This window comes from Aplysia californica, unplaced genomic scaffold (genome assembly GCF_000002075.1).
Source record: "Aplysia californica isolate F4 #8 unplaced genomic scaffold, AplCal3.0 scaffold00435, whole genome shotgun sequence".
In the NCBI taxonomy this organism is placed as follows: Eukaryota; Metazoa; Mollusca; class Gastropoda; order Aplysiida; family Aplysiidae; genus Aplysia; species Aplysia californica.
Genome location: NW_004797705.1, coordinates 105,887 through 110,763, shown reverse-complemented (window position 1 = coordinate 110,763; position 4,877 = coordinate 105,887).

Here is a 4,877-nt window from a genome sequence, read left to right as displayed (position 1 = left end):
GACAGACAGACAGACAGACAGACAGACAGACAGACAGACAGACAGACAGACAGACAGACAGACAGACAGACAGAGAAGGGTAGTAAGGAGAAACACAGTGACAAGCAAGAGAGAAGGTGAGGGGATGGAAAGGGTGTAGACCAGGGTAGAGTGGGTGCATACCCTGGTAATTTTGCCTATCCGACAAGAACGTTGGCTAGTGTGCCAATAATTATCCCATTGGCACCCACAGAGATTTTCGTTGCTGGTTCGTGGGTTTCAGGCAACAAAACGTTTTTATAGTATATTTTCCATTTATCAAGCTGGCACGTTGCAAGCTCCACGACGTGTATCTTCTTTTCTTTTTTTCATTCTTTCTTTTTTAAAATTTTTTGCCCCATACCCATTTTTATGCGATTGAAAAACACGACATGTATTTACAAGTAGTGGGAAGGCGCTGTTAGCTTTGCTACACTCACAACTTCTTGCGTACATACGGAGGTTGTTTGACGTATTGGAGCTGCTGAAATAATGGAGTCTAGGTATCAGGAAAGAGGTAGGCGGGGGCAACTTATTTCACAAAACATTGTCAGTATATCTAATCTCCCAATACCGATGTAACTAAAAGAGACGACGGTTGGTAACATCAAACGATCAACAGAAGTGAGTGCCTAATGAAATAGGCTAAATCTCAAGGAACTTGGTTATTTCATTGAAGACATGCATTCTGGTCATTCGACAACGCCTGAAGACAACCTGTTTTATTATACTTTCAAAAAGAAATAATATTATAACTTCATTATTCAGACACATATTTCAAGTGTGCTTCCTTCATACATTTTCTGAAACTTAAAAAGCCTGAAATAAATATGCATGCTACAAAATATTCAAATTCCTGTGTCTTTCTTATGTACGATGGTTTGAAATGTGTGCATCGTTGCCTTTGGTTTGCTGCTGTTAGTTAGGGCATTTTATCTTTTATGTGTTCACTACGTCCTCAAAGAGCTGAGATCCATGTAAAGCCGTTTCAATAGTTGTAGTTTTCCTTGCCGCAGCACAACGGCCTTTATTTTAGTTCCGCGTTTCCTTTACACACACAGCCCAGCAAAGGGCAGCGCGTGCTTTTCCAGGGGTTATCTCTCTACAAGGCACACTTTATTTCTCTGCGACGATAAGAGGAACGAGGACTGACAGAAAAAAGAATGGGATTCATCACAAACACAAAAAAGAAGCATTTTGCGTCTGGCGGCGGTGGTGATTATTATGTCATAGTGTGCTTAACCAAGGGCAGTATAGGGCTAAAACCGTTTGAAGGTGCGTCATACACTGATTTTATATATTTGGTAACAAAGAAAATTAGGTATATTATGACCTTTGCTTCTTCACAGTAAGCATTAAGAGAGGGCCGGATGGGAACGTATAAGAGGGCGAGTATCTGAATACCAAAGTGTGTTTAGATGCTTTTAACATTCATTTATAACGACAGAAGAATTTACACTCTTTGCCCCTCACCCCACCCCCTTTACCCCCTTTTATGTCTCCCTAATGGCGTCTCAGTCGGCTAGTTTTTGGAACATACTGACGCATTTACGATTTCAGCATTTCATTGCGGAAAACATTGGGTGATATAACTGGCCTTTGACTTGCCTCGACTCGTCCAGCTGACGACATCTTTGATCAAAAAGAGAAGATGCATCAGTTTTTACCTGCACTGTGAGTAAACTCGTCAAAAACATAAACGCAACGCTATAAGAAAGAATTAAGTTGGGATTATGTTTCCTTTTTTAATTCTTGAAGAGCACCTGAAAAGGAAATGGTAGGCTTATGGCTTAATCCTCAGTACTCAACGCCTGTCGCATTAGCTGATTACGAACATTGGCTGAGCACAAGCTCTCAACATATATATGTGATATGCCTATTATGGAAAGGATTTCCCCTTTTTCTGTGCGTCATCCTGAACGTGCACTCAGCAAAGGAATGCAGACACTGAAGTCTGTTTCCTTGGTATTTTTTCATTTGTTTTCGTAGACATATTGTGTTTTTGTTTGTTTTGTTTTTGCTTTTTGGGTTGTTTTTACCCCTTTCTCATCCATCGCACCAGAGGCAACCGTTATGAAACACTCATGGCTGCACATAGGCTCCCACAAACACGCAGGGAAAACACAAGAAAAAAATAAATTGTTGTTCGCAAAGCTCCCGAGCTAAGCATATAAGCTCTCAGCGCTGGGATCGGGTGTGCAAATATGAAACTCATGATAGCATGGCCTTTATGCTGGTTCGCTGCCTGTAAAAAAATGTGCTGGTTGCGGCTAACTCCGTCTGGAGAGTCTGTCTCGGGACATTTTAGACCTACATTTTACCATGTGTATTGCTTGTCTGACATTTGGCTGGGGTGGTCATCATTCTTCGCTTCGGAGTAATGTTAAACTTACGGCCAACTCTTTCTCACATTTTGTTGATCCCTTGCTACGCTTTGTGTGCTTGGTAGGTCTTCTGGAGTGGCCTACGTTTTTCAAAATCGCTTTTTACTATAACTGTTGTCCGTATCTAGTTCCTGGCACAATGGGGCTTTTATCGTAATAACTCACTGTGACTGTAACTCAACTTTTTATCTTAATCTTTTGCATACATCTGCTCCATATGGACAATAATAGACACCCCTTCCCTTCCTCTGTCTCCTGCTCTTTCCTCAACTCTTCAACTCTCCTGCCTATTTTTCTCTCCCTCACCCTTCATTTCTTCATCTTCCTCTCCACCTTCCTCTTTATCGTTTTCCACATACGTTTTTTCTCCTCTTCATAACAATTGATCATAAACAATCTAACTTTGGCGTACTGGTTTGCTGAGTTCACACCTATATGTATATATAGCATCATTTTCTGTCTTCTTTTTTTTCTCCCATTTCAGAGAATATTGTTCTCAAAAGGAAAATCCTCAACAGACAAAACGCTCACCAATATGCTTTCTTTCCTACACGCTTCTTTCCTACACAAACTCAAGGTGCTGTTTTCACGGCTTTCCAAGCGCTCTTGAAACTATATTGCGTATCAATACAAATTCGATGTTGTCCGGTTTAAACAAATACTCATACAATGGTAATCCGATCTTTTCCTGGTTGTTCTGAATTGATGCTAGCTTGACAATTCAATTTCAGCATGACAGTTAGAGTGTTTGGCCTTCAAACTCATGAAGCATTCAGTTTTCATTTTGCGCTACGTGTTGAGATCAACATTGCTTCCTAAGAAAGAACACAGAATAGTCGAGTGTCCTGTTGTGAATACATGTTGGATACTTGGGAACTATTTTTCTAGGCCGAAAAATTATAGAGGTACTCGGAAATGCAAATTCTAATAATCAAAATAATGGTATTTGTAATGTTTATAATAATATGATAATAACAACAATGATCTTGATAATAATAAGAATTGTGTTGATGACGATGGAGTAATTCGCTAAAGTGCAACAGATGCAAAGAGTTTGATATGAAAAACAAAAAGAAATATATCGAAAACTCTAGAATGACGAAGCGCTTCTTCGATCCCCACTTCAAGAACAAAATCTCCCATTTTAAACCCTTGTGTGAGTACATCTGTGGCACGAGTGATGTTGGACCTGGTTCAGGGGATAAGAATGACCTGCTCACTTGTAAAACTGCAGAAACGTTGCAAAGGGCAAAATCTGCCCTTATGAAAATAGCAGAAGGGCAATGCTTCTCAAAACCTGTCTTTCGACAAAGAGAAAGCAGCATGTGAAATTCATACATTCTCAGCCCATCTGCAAATAACAAAAGGAGCTTTCTGTAAAACCATAAGCTTCCATGCACACAGAAAACAGAGGCCAATCAAAGACTGAAATCAAAGGAAATCAGAAAAAAAAGAAGAGTGCCTGGTGTGCTTGCTGTGGAATAACTTTTTACGGCTCTCAAGGCAAACGTTGCCCTCACTTAATAACCGTAATTTATCACGCACTAATACATTTAAGAGGAAGAAGACGCATTAAAACAAACGCTTTTGGGTGAGGTTCCCATTGTTTTACACTCAGATCTCCGCCAGCTTGCATTTTCTAATGAATCTAATTGGAGACCTTTATTTTTTTTCTCCTAGCCTAGTTTTTTTTTTTTTTTTTGGGGGGGGGGGGGGTGAAAGCCCATCTGACAATCTTCAACTTAAAACCAACTCTCAACTTCAGGTAAACTCAGTTTGGTTCGTCAACAGGGCAGCTCTCTTTGAGAATGCTCTTAAATATAATTTAAACTTCAACGTTTTTTCTGGACCCAATGATTTACCAATTACTCTAGGCGGGGCTGAACCAGACTTCCCTAAACCTGCCCACGTCTTTTAATGTCAGATCAACAACGGAGTGAGCATGTCAAGTAATGTGCACTTTACCCGATATACCCAATGTTGAGGGGGAAAAAACCCGATCGCTTGGCACAGATAAAATCCTCTGGGTGTTTAAGATATACTTCTTCGTTGCTTCTCACGAATTTTCTTGTTTTTTCATGATCAGAATTTCTGGGTTATTTCCAAGTTATCAAGGCGAATTGTTTAGGCTGTGGAGCAATCATTGAATGACATGCACACAGTGCAAAACTCTCGTAGGCTCATCTGTTTAAATGAAATCTAAACAACATGTGGGCGGCACCCGCTGTAAGGCTACGTCACCAACAAAGTTTGAACGGAAACCAAACTTTAAGGAGGGGGGCTCGACTTTGTAATGCGTCACTCTATGAGTTTGCTTCTGAGCGCCTCTTGCTGTCAGGTACCAAACGTAGGCTAGCTGTTGGCTCAGCTGGCACCACGCCCGAACGCAGTGCGGGTAATCCTAAGTTGAATCCAAGGGAATTCGTTAAACATGATTTATTCCTGGGTTTTCATGGATTTCCACACACACACACA